Here is a 12,952-nt window from a genome sequence, read left to right as displayed (position 1 = left end):
TGTTAGCGCTTTGTGACTGAAGCAGACCCACCCAGGCAGATTCACAGAGATGCCGCCTCAGTACGGGAAGTGGTCCAGATTGTGTCAGTACTCGTTTCTGAAGGTCTTTCAGGGCAGGACCTGGTTTAATAGTAGAGCCTTTTATCGGGGTATTTCATGTCCATTATCACATGGGGATCCTCCATAAGAGGGAGAATTCTCCATTTTCTAGACTTGCTCTGTCCACTAGGGTAGCCATTAGTCATGTAGCTATTTAAGTTAAATTAACTAAAATGAAACAATTAAAAATTCCTCTATCACACTAGCCACATTTCAGGTCCTCAGCAGTCACATGAGGCTAGCAGTCACCACATTGGACAGTGCAGATACAGAACATTTCCATCATCATACCAAGTCCGATTGGACAGCACTGGCCTGGAGACATTGTCTCAAGCTTAGTGAGCTGTTCTGTACTGGAACAGGCAGGATTTAGACCCAGGTTTTTCTGACGCTAAAACCTATGTGCTGTACTACCTTCTCCCTGCCGCTCACGTATTTCTAAGAGATTTGGGGCAGAACAGAGGCACAACCACGCTCTAACATCAGGCACGAGGAACTGAGGGGCAGGACAGCAGCGAGGGAACGTGGCTCAGACAGGCGGGGTCCCCGCAGGCAACATGCGTGGTGGCAGAGCATATTAAAATTAGCCTGTGAGTTACCTACTCTGACATTTGTTTTATTTGAAGTCTTACGACTGGAAGGTTAGCATACCACATGTATAGAAATCATCCCCCTGCTCTCCCCATGCCACCCCCCCAGCCTTCCTTCACTGCCACTGGAAGATTAGGACATGAATGAACTGAGAGGGACTCTTCTGAGGCTTAAACTCATTTTGGGGTTTGCTTTCAAGTGTTTGGGTGTGGTCGTTTTCACTTCCCTTGAATAAAGGACGTTATTTATTTATTTATTTATTTATTTAATTTATTTAATGGCTGTGTTGGGTCTTCGTTGCTGTGAGCGGGCTTTCTCTAGTTGCAGCAAACAGGGGCTACTCTTCGTTGCGGTGCGTGGGCTTCTCATTGCAGCGGCTTCTCATTGTGGAGCACGGGCTCTAGGCATGCGGTCTTCAGCAGTTGAGGCATACGGGCTCAGTTGTGGCTCGCGGGCTCTAGAGCACAGGCTCAGTAGTTGTGGCGCATGGGCTTAGTTGCTCCATGGCATGTGGGATCTTCCCGGACCAGGGCTCGAACCCATGTCTCCTGCATTGGCAGGCGGATTCTTAACCGCTGCACCACCAGGGAAGCCCCTAAAGGGCGACTTTTAATGGCCATATTTTATCTGGTACAAAAAATGTTTTGTGCCATGTCCAAAAGCAAAGCAATTATTTTTAGGCACTTTGTTTTGAACTCTAGCTATTAGCAGTCAGAACTGTACTTTGCAGTGTGTTATTATGTTCCTCAGCAAACACATGGCGATACAGTTTGATTCAGTCTTTTGGAGACCAAACCTTGAGAATGTAGTTTGCCTTTGACTTGGTGAACCCATGTTTTTTGTTTTGTTAATTTAAAGCAGCTTGGGGGAATTCCCTGGCAGTCCAGTGGTTAAGACTCAGCGCTTTCACTGCCGAGGACCCGGGTTCAATCCCTGGTCGGGGAATTAAGATCCCACAAGTCTTGCGGTGCAGCCAAACAAACAAACAAAAAACCCAGCAGGGTCACGAGGAAGGTGTACAGCCTGGGTTTGAAGTTCGGCACCAAAGGTTAAGTTCTTGAGCCTCTGTTTCTCCGACCTAAAAAATAAGGCTATTTGTTTTGTTGTTTTGCTTAATGAGATATTTTAAATGTAGAAAAAATAGAAAATAATAAAACAAACACTTGTATTATTTAACTGGGTTTACCTATCATCCAGTTTAATAAGTAAAGCATTAAAATACAACTGAAGAGCCATATACCCTTGCTATTCCCATACCCCTCCCTTGCCAAAGTAATCACTATCGTGAACTTGACGTTTACCATTCCCATGCAAGTCTATATTAACTGTGTAGGTATATATCCCTAAAACAATACAGTATTACTTAAAATTTTAAATGTTATATTCTATGAATCCTTCCTGCAACTTGCTTTTTTCCCATTCAGTACTGATTTTGAGATTGATCTAGGTTGGTACACGTAACTCCAGTTCCTTTTAACTCTTGCATTCAACCATATGAATTTAGCCATCCACTCGCCTCAGTAGTTTTCAGATGATCATTATACCATCAAAGCTCTAATGAACATCTTTGTGTCTCTGTGTGTCCCTTGAGAATATGCTCCAGTTTCTCTAGGGCTTTGCTGTTTAAAGTGTGTCCCTGGACCAGCAGCAATGACATCACCTAGGAGTTTGTTAGAAATTAAGAATCTCAGATCTTTCCAGCCTACCGAATCAGAATCTGGGTTTTAATAAGATCCCATGGTGATTTGTATGTACATCAAGGATTGAGAAGCACTGCTTTAGGTATGCTAAGAAGTAGAATTGCTGAATGAAAGAGTAGTGTAAATCATATTAAAGATTTGCCAAATTGCTCTCAAAGGTGGTTGTACCATTATAAACTTTGACCAGCAGCTTTTTTTTTTTTTTTTTTTTTTTTTGCGGTACACGGGCCTCTCACTGCGGTGGCCTCTCCTGTTGCCGGACGTGCAGGCTCAGCGGCCATGGCTCACGAGCCCAGCCGCTCCGCGGCATGTGGGATCTTCCCGGACCGGGGCACAAACCCACATTCCCTGCATCGGCAGGCAGACTCTCAACCACTGCGCCACCAGGGAAGCCCTGACCAGCAGAATTCTTTACCTCGAATCTTCAAAGCTTGATACAGTCAGGATTTCAGAGTTTTGCCAATCCAATCGTTTTTTTAAAAATGGTATGTCATGGGAATTCCCTGGTGGTCCAGTGGTTAGGACTCCACGCTTTCACTGCCAAGGGTGCGGGTTCAATCCCCGGTCAGGGAACTAAGATCCTGAAAGCTGTGGGATGCGGCCTAAATAAATAAATAAATAAAATGGTGTATCTTTTGAATTTTCTCTGATTACTAGTTGAGTGTCTTACATGTTTATTGGCCATTCAGGCTTCCTTTTCCAAGAATTACCTTTTCATTTCTTTTACTTATTTTTCTGTTGTCTTCATTCTCTAATAGATATGTAGTCCTTTGACTGTAGTCTTTCCCTCGAAGCAGTACAAAATGTGCAGTAGATCAGCAAGTATCCCAGTCATCCCTTCCATTTCACACAATATATCCTCTAACAAGCTCTGAGGGCAGGGACAGCATACTGCTGTATCCCCCGGGACCTAACACGCCCCTCACAGATGGCGGGCAGTGAGATTTGGATTACTGCAGCTCAGAGGAGAGGTCTGGGATGGAGATATACCTGTGAGCATCATTAACATATACAGGAGATTTCATGCAGTGGAAATGAATAACATCAACTAGGAAGGTTGTAGAGAGAGAAAAAAAGAAGGGACGGTTAAACCCTGAAGGGCTACAGCATTTAGGCAAGTGAGATCTTCATTAGGTAAGAAAATCCTGAAGCTATCAAACAACAACCTATTTGATTATCTAGAAGTTTAAAAGTTGTATGGTAAAAGATACCATAAGCAAAGTCAATAAACAAACAATAGATATGGGGAAGACACTTATAATGTAGATGACAAGGTCCAACATATATATAAAGAGCTTTTAAAAATTGATAAGGAAAGTCAGGCTAATTGTAAAATGGATAAAGGATGTTAATAGCCTATTTACAGAAAAGGAAATCCAAATAGCCAACAAATATATCTTTTAAATGCTCAAATTAATTTATAGCTGGGGTATTATTTTAACAAGGAAAACAGCAAAAAATATTTAAAAGAGCAATAACATATTACTGACTGAGATATGGAAGAAAGGGTACCCCTTCACACATTGGTGATGAAAATAAGTAAGTTCTTAGGAAAGCAATTTATTAAATTGAAAGTTCCATTTATATAAAGCTCAAAAACAGGCAGAAACTAATATATAGTCTTAGAAGTCCACATAATGCTCACTTTAGGGGGTAGTTAGTAACTAGGAGCACGAGAGAAATTTCTGGGATAAAGGTAATTTTTGATGTGAATGCCGTTTACAAAGATGTATTCACTTTGTGAAAATTAATGAAGCTATATACCAATATGATTTTTACCTTTCTGTCTGTATGTTATGTTCTGTATGAATGCTTACATTTCAGAAAAGATTTTAAAGCGTACTTATAAAGTTTTTAAAAACACAACTCACACACACACACACACCTCTCACACACCCTTCTCTTTGGGAATCTATCCCATAAAAACAAAGCCTTCAGTATCAGCATAAGGATATTTTTACAAGGATGTTTACTGCAGCCTTGTGCATAGTGGGGGGAAAAAACTGGAAATTGTGAATGCTTATCTACAGAGAAATGATTGAATAAATTATTATACACCATTAACTACAATTCAGCCATTTAGAAGAATGAACTGGAGAGATTTCCTTAAAGTATTTTTGAATAAAAACACAGTAGGGCTTCCCTGGTGGCGCCGTGGTTGAGAGTCCGCCTGCCGATGCAGGGGACGCGGGTTCGTGCCCCGGTCTGGGAGGATCCCGCATGCCGCGGAGCGGTTGGGCCCGTGATCCATGGCCGCTGGGCCTGCGCGTCCGGAGCCTGTGCTCCGCAACGGGAGAGGCCACAGCGGTGAGAGGCCCGTGTACCGCAAAAAAAAAAAAAAAAAAAAAAAATACAGTAAACCAAAATAAAAGCAAGTTGCAGAAAAGTGGGCATAATATAGTCCAATTGTGTAAAAAAAAAAGAAAAAGAAAAATAGACACCTTGTATAATGTGTGTGTGTGTATATATCTTTTTCTGTATACGATTATACAAGCATGGAGAGAAATATGAAAGGTTAGAAACAGGTGACATGAGCTACCTAACGGGGATAGAGAATGAGGCTGACAGTGGGGTGGGGATAACCAAACAAAATTCAAGAAAAAAAAATAAGATTTCAATTTTAAAAAAGAAAGCATTTATGATCACATTTATGCATTTGTTAAAAATTTTTTGTAAGAAATGTACAAAGGAAAAACAGATTGTATAGAAGAGAAAGTGTTAGAAAAACAGACTGAGGAATGTTTTGAGACAGTGGAAAATCTTAAGGTGTACAAAGTATTACAAAACAGGAATAGTTAACTATGTCAAATTGCTGCTGAGAAGATGAGAAGCATGAGAACTGAAAAGTGTCCATTTGATTTGGCAACATCAAGGATGCTGGTGAAAAAATTAATAAACTCGGTCTCAGTGAAACGAGGAAGAAGCCATATGAAAGTGGATGAAGAGTCAGTAGAGAAAGGAGTAAAGGTGGACAAGGTAATGCTGACAAATCTCTTGCCAACAACTGAAAACTTGTTCAAAATATAAAACATATCTTCTTGAAGGCACCAGAAAGCAAAAGAGGCAGTGATGAATTTCTATGCCAAGGTGCAGGAGGAAACAGAAACCAGAGTAGTAATCCAGGCGTTTGGATTACTAGCAATCCTGGGAATGTTTACTGATTCCGCAACAGGAGGTCAGGCATCTAAACAGCACTTTGGACAGCCTTGCAGGGTTAGGGAGATGAATGTGGGGTCCAGGAATGCCAATGTTGGGGAACTCTAGCAAAACTCCCACATTCTGGGCTGGGACCCAAAAGACCATAACTTAAGAAATAAGAGGAACTTCCCTGGTGGTCCTGTGGTTAAGAATCCACCTTCCAGTGTGGGGGACACGGGTTTGATCCCTGGTCGGGGAACTGAGATCCCACATGCCGTGGGGCAACTAAGCCCATGCGCTGCAACTACTGAGCACACAGACCACAACTAGATAGCCCGCATGCCACAGCGGAGGATCCTGCATGCTGCAACAAAGATCCTAATGAAGATCCCGCGTGCTGCAACTAAGACCTGATGCAGCCAAAAATAAATAAATAAATAAATATTTTAAAAAAAAGAATAAAGAGTTGATCTGTTCTTGAAATAAGAGTTACCTTGGATGTGAGTATACAGCATAAATAAATAAATGAGCAAACAAGGCAGGGCAACATGAATGGGCATCAACAGAAATAACCAACAATAGAAAGAGGCCCACAGGGTCTGCAGATTAAGAATTCATTAGATGTAAAGCTTAACATTATTATGTTTAAAATGTTCAGGGTAATGAAAAGACAACTCTGAGAATTTCACAAAGAACAGAAAAATATAAAAAGACACAGCAGAATTTAAAAAGAACCGAATAGAAACTGTAGAACTGAAAAACGCAATAATGAAATTAATAACTCAAAATCAGAGAAATAATAAACTGGGAAATAGGTGAAAAGAAAATAGGAGAAAAATACAAAGAGATTACAGAGAAAGGAGTAATTAAAGTATAGACTACATAATTAAAGGTCAAATACATGTAAATGGAGTTCCAAAAGGACAGAGAATTTTCCAAACGATGAAAGGTAGCAAGCTATAGATTCAAGATCTGCTGACACCAAGCAGGAAGAATAGAAAGAAAACCAGCCCTCAGTATATCATAGGAAAACTGCTAATAACAAAAGACAAACAAAATCTTTAAAAGTGGCTAGTAGAAAATAAATACACATTAAAATACTGTTAACTTTTTTGTGTGTGAGTGTGGTACGCGGGCCTCTCACTGTTGTGGCCTCTCCCGTTGCGGAGCGCAGGCTCCGGACGCGCAGGCTCAGCGGCCATGGCTCACGGGCCCAGCCGCTCCGCGGCATGTGGGATTTTCCCGGACCGGGGCACGAACCCGTGTCCCCTGCATCGGCAGGTGGACTCTCAACCACGGCGCCACCAGGGAAGCCCAATACTGTTAACTTTATAAAAGAAATGATATAAACAAGAGGACAATGGAAAAATCCCTTCAACGTGCTGAAATAAGCAACTTCCAACCTAAATTTCTGGGCCCAGACAAACAAAAGTTGAAGGAATTAACCAAGAGTAGAATAACTTAAAAAAATATGAAATGGTATTCCTTGGTCTAAGAAACAAATGATCCCAAATGAAAGCTTGAAAATGCAGGAAAAAAGATAAAAAGCAATGATAAGAGTAAAAATGTATATACATTTGACCCTTGAAAAACATGGATTGGAACTGCACAGGTCCACTTATAATAAACTTTTTTCCCAATAAATATGTACTAAACAATTCACAGTTGACTGAATCCGTGGATATGGAACCACATATAGGGAGGGGTGACTGTAAAGTTATATTCAGATTTCTGACTGTGCAGGAGGTTGGCCCCCTCAACCCCCATGTTGTTCAAGGGTTAACTGTATATTTAATGACAGTGGCTGTATAAAACAATACTTTCTTGTGGGATTTAACACTGATATATCATTAAAATCCAACAACGATAGCATATAGGTTGGGTGAGAAATAAACAGATTTAAAGAGTTCTAAGGTTCTTGCATTGTCTGGGAAGATGATAAAAGTACCAATAAACATTAGACTCAGATAGGTCTAATACGCAAGTTGTCATCTAGTGTAATCAATAAAAGAATGGTAAAAGAGTGTATGATTTCCAAATTAATGGTAAAAGTTATTTCAGCATTCCATTAAAATGGGAAAGAAAATAACAAAAAAGAACACAAAGAAAGAAAATCTAGGAAAAATAAAACTACAGAGTAAGGTGGTTCACTTAACCCCAAATACATAGGCAATTACATTAAATATAAATAGACTAAATGTTTCAATTCACAGGTAAAGACTGTCAGAGTGGATTAAAACAAAACAAAACAAAACTACATCCTATTTACAAGAGAGACATTTATAATATAAGGATTCCAAAAGGTTGCAAGAACACACCATGCAAACACTAACCAAATGAAAGCTAATATAACTCTATTGATATCAGTTAAGCAGACATTGAGGCAAAACACATTATCAGAAACAGTTTAACACTTTAAAATAATTTTTTAAAATGGTTCAATTCACCAGGGATATAAATCATCTCTAAATTTGGATGCACCTAATTATATTGCTTCAAACTCTATAAGATAAAAATTGACATAACTAGAATAAGCAAATCCAAAATCATAGTAGGGTATTTTAACTTATCGCTTTAATAAATGCTAGGCAAAAATTCAGTAAAAATATATAAATTTAAACAACATAGCAGAATTGATCTAATGAACATATGTAAAACAGCTGATCAAAAGCTGCAAAGTATGGATTTTTTCATGTGCACACTGAACATTTATAAAACTTGACGATACTGTGAGTCATAAAAAAAATAAGTCCCACAAATTTGAAAGAATTTAACTCATAGATAAGTTCTGTGAATGCCATCCAATCTAGAAATCAATTTAAAAAATAAGAAAATCCATCTGTATTGGGAAATTAATAAATACTTTGAAGTAACCAGCACGTCACAAAGAAACCAAAATGATAATCAGAAAATATTTTCTATTGAATGGTTTTGAAAAGACTTCGTATCAAAACCTACGGGATGCAGATAAAGACTGTTATTATAAAAGCTAAAATTGATCAGCTAAGCAACCATTTTATAAAGTTGTAGGAGAGGAATAACAGCAAAATAAACACAAATAAAGTAGAAGGAAGGAAATAATAAAGGTAAAAGCAGAGTAGAAAACAAACATACAACAGAGGATCAAAAAGGCCAAAAGCTTATTTTTGTAAAGACCAATACAATTAAAAAACCTCTAGTGAGACTAAAAAGAGAGAAGGCACTAACCAAAACCAAGAATGAAAAGAGGACATCACTATCAATCCTGCAACATTAATGAACTCTTAACACACGGATTACTTTATAAAAATAAATTTGAAAAGGTGTATGAAATGGACACATACCTAGAAAATCACAACTCTTCAAAACAAACACAGTAAGATATAAAAATCTGAATATTCCTCTAGCTATTAAAGAAATTAAATCCATACCTCAAAGAAACATCAGACATAAAGTCACTAGCAAAATTCTATCAAACTTTTAAGTAAGAAATAATGCCAATCTTACCTGGGTTATAAGGTCACCAAAACCTTGATAACAAAATCTGAAACAGACCTTAAAAGAAATTTATGGACCAATCCCACTGATGAAAATAGACATAAAAATCCCAAATGAATTATTGGCGAATCAAATCCAGCAATATATTTTTAAAAAGATAATACATCACAATCAAGTTGGGCTCATTCAAGGAATGTAAATATTTGGTTAAATATTTGAACATCAATCAATATAACTCACCAAATGAGTAAAACCATATGATCATCTTTGTAAAATGCAGAAAATAACTTGATAAAATTCAGCATCACTTCATGATTTTTGAAACAAATTCAGTGGGAATTGAAACATGCTTCCTTAACCTAGTAAAAGATCCAGGTTCCAGAGCAAACACCATACCTAATATGGAAGACTTTCCCTTTGAGATCAGCAAAAGGTGGAATATTGCTTCTATTCAACCTTTTCTTGGAATTCCTAACCAGTGCAGAAGGTCAAGAAAAAGAAATAAAATGTTGAAGGGAATGGAAAGAAAGAAATAAAGCTACTAATCATTTGTAGATGATACAAGCAAAATCAAAATAATTTCTATAAATAGGATTAGAATGTTTCATATGTCTGAGAAATAGAAATATTATTTGTATATCTATTGATTGCTCTGAAACTTTAGTTAAAACTATTAAAATACAGGTTGCTCTATTCCATCTCCCAAGTTTCTGATTTAGTAGGTCTGGGGTGGGGGTCAAGACTTTGCATTCTAATCAGTTCCCAGGTGATGCTAATACTCCTAAGTCAGAGGACCACACTTTGAGAACAATTGCTATATAACAGATCAACAACAAGGAAACTTAAAATCACTTACCCAGGCAGGACAGGAACAAAGACGCAGATGTAGAGAATGGACTTGAGGACACGGGGATGGGGAAGGGTAGGCTGGGAAGAAGTGAGAGTGGCATGGACATATATACACTACCAAATGTAAAACAGCTAGTGGGAAGCAGCCACATAGCACAGGGAGATCAGCTTGGTGCTTTGTGACCACCTAGAGGGGAGGGAGGGTGGGAGGGAGACACAAGAGGGAGGAGGGGGCTTCCCTGGTGGCGCAGTGGTTGAGAGTCCGCCTACAGATGCAGGCGACACGGGTTCATGCCCCGGTCCGAGAAGATCCCACATGCCGCGAAGCGGTTGGGCCCGTGAGCCACGGCCACTGAGCCTGCGCGTCCGGAGCCTATGCTCCGCAACGGGAGAGGCCACAACGGTGAGAGGCCCGCGTACCGCAAAAAAAGAAAAAAAAAAAAAAAAGGAGGGAGGAGATATGGGGATATACGTTTACGTATAGCTGATTCACTTTGATATACAGCAGAAACACACCATTGTAAAGCAATTATACTCCAAAAAATATGTTAAAAAAAAATCACTTACCCAGGAATCTAACAAAATATAGACAAGGCTCTCCATAGAAAACTATAAATCACAGTGGATATAAACTGAAGAGGATCTAAATAAAAGATACTCCACTGTCATGGATTTTAAGAGTCAATATTCTGAAGATGTCAATTTGACTCAACCTAATCTACAAGTTAGTGCAATTCCATTTAAAATTTCCATATTTGGGGCATCTCGACAAGCAGATTCTGAAATGTATACTGAGGCATCATTGATAACTGTGAATAAAGAGCATGGACACTTAAGACAGACTCCCTGAGCTTGAATACTGGCTCCTACTTTGTGGACAAAGTGCCTCCATTTTCTCATTTGCAAAGTGGGAAAGAACAACTGTACCTATCACACAACATTGTTAAAAGGGTTAAATATATATAGTTTAGATGCATGCCTAGCACACAATACGTACTATGCATGAGTTTAATAATTAAGTAAAATAAAATAGGGAGATGAAATCTACTGGATATCTTCTGGAGTCCAGAAGCAGACTCATGCATATATGGACAGATGGTTTATGACCAAGGGGGATATAGAACAGTGGAGAAAGAATGATTATCTTTCCAAATAAAAGATACTAGGAAAAAACACTTCATACTATATATAAAAAGCAATTCCAGGTAGACTACAGATCTAAATGGATTAGGAAAAAAATGAAGCTTTCATGAGGTATTCCAGGAGAATATCTTCATGACCTTGGAATAGGGAAAGATTTCTTAAATACCACATAAGGGATATTAACCACAAAGGAAAATAATAATAAGTTTGACATTAAAATTAAGATCTTGTGTTATTAGAAGATAAGGCTTGTAGACAAAATATATACAGAATTTCACATAACAAAAACGAAAAAGCAAAATTAAAAAATCCTTCCTTAAAACAAAAAACCAAAATGACAGGTAACCAAATTAATAAATGGATAAAGGACTTAAGAAGGCATTTCACAAAGCAGAAAATCCAAATGGCCAAAAACAAACATGAAAAAGCAATTCAATGTCATTACTAATCAATCAGGGAAATGCAAATTAGCTCACTATAAACACCAGAACAGCTAAAATTTTTTAAATGTTGGTTAACCAGGTGTTGGCGAGAGCGTGGAGCAACAAGAATTAAGTACCAGGAAAAAATAAATTGGTACAACTACTCATTTTAGCATTACTTGGTTAAAAAAAAGATTACATAATTCTATGACCCATCAATTTTAATCTTAAGTATAGACATCCAAAGAAATATGTACATATGTGAAACAGGAGATAAATTATAATTATCACAGCAGCATCATTTGTAATAGCCTCAAACTAGAATCAACCTGTATGTGTATGTGTCCCAACAGTAGAAAGGATATGTAAATTATAGGGTATCCATAACATGGAATACTGTACGGTGATGATAAATAATGAACTGGAGATACATGCAACTAAATGGCTGAATCTTAAAAACATGATGTTGAGGGGAAGAATCCTGATGATTGCCATAAAAGAAGAGGTGGTGATTACCTTGGCAGAGAGGGAGTCTTCACCAGGAAGGGGAATTTGTAGGGTTCTGAGGTGTTGTCAATGTTCTTTCTTGACCTGTGTGGTGGTTACCTGGATGTTTGCTCTATAATAGGCTAATATTATTTATGTTATTGTTTTATGCACTTTTCTGTATGTGCCTTTTTCCACAATAAAAAAAGGTAGAAGAGAAGAAGGTGAAGATCTAAAAGGCCAGACCTCTAAGTGTTAAAACTGGGCTTTGCTAAAAGTAGAAAGGTATTAAGAGCTCCAAAAATCTATTAGTTATACATTTTCATGTAGGAATAACCCAGAAAGTGTTGTCAGACAGTTTTTCCGTCATTGGAAAAGGGGACAAAACTGCTACTGCTACTGAAAGAGGAAGAGGCTCCAGGATGTCATGACTGGTGTTTAAATCCTACCTGGGAAGAGATGCAGCATTCTGATGTGGACGAAGGGCAAGAGGCAGTAGAAATAAGCACTTGCTGATCCTGTTAATGCCCATGAATCATGCTTTATATATGCTGTACCTTCCTGCCTAATATGCTCTTCCCATTACCTGTTCACCTAGCTCCTATCTGTCCTTGAAGACTCAGCTCAGAGGCCCACTTCTCCAGGAAACCACAGCCCCTGCTTCCTCCCTCCTAAGAGCTGCTTGCCCCCTATAGTAAGGGTCACATGGCATGGTACCTCTCTGCTTTCCACTTCATGGACCAATCTTTCACCTTCTGCAGACAAGTGAATCCTGCATTACAGGCTGCCTGGCTAAGATCTGGTGCTGACAGTCAGGGATATGGGCTGCACAAGGCAGAACTGAAAATGCACTGGAAGACAGGAGACAAGCATAGAGCTCTGGAAGGGGTTTCCCTTCCCTGAGATTCCTCCCTTCAGGAGCGGGAAGCAGGGAAAGAAATGAGATTGCCTCTGAGTTGGGACTCAGCACACGTTCCAATCACAGTCTTAAACTAGCCTCTCCCACAGAAGTGAGTAGGGCAGTTATTACCAATCCCACTTTACAAA

General features: G+C 38.8%; 1 long non-coding RNA gene across 1 annotated transcript in view; it reads right to left on the bottom strand.

The window, feature by feature from the left end:
* Positions 1–6,462, bottom strand: part of LOC125964464 (uncharacterized) — a 129,445-nt gene extending 122,983 nt beyond the window's left edge. Inside the window, exon 1 of the long non-coding RNA XR_007477511.1 lies at positions 4,520–6,462. This is a non-coding gene — a long non-coding RNA (uncharacterized LOC125964464). The remainder of the gene's footprint in view (positions 1–4,519) is intronic.
* Between the last annotated feature and the right edge of the window lie 6,490 nt (positions 6,463–12,952).

This window comes from Orcinus orca, chromosome 5 (genome assembly GCF_937001465.1).
Source record: "Orcinus orca chromosome 5, mOrcOrc1.1, whole genome shotgun sequence".
In the NCBI taxonomy this organism is placed as follows: Eukaryota; Metazoa; Chordata; class Mammalia; order Artiodactyla; family Delphinidae; genus Orcinus; species Orcinus orca.
Note: the sequence above shows the minus strand (reverse complement) of the source record. Positions and strands in the feature narration are given on the sequence as shown.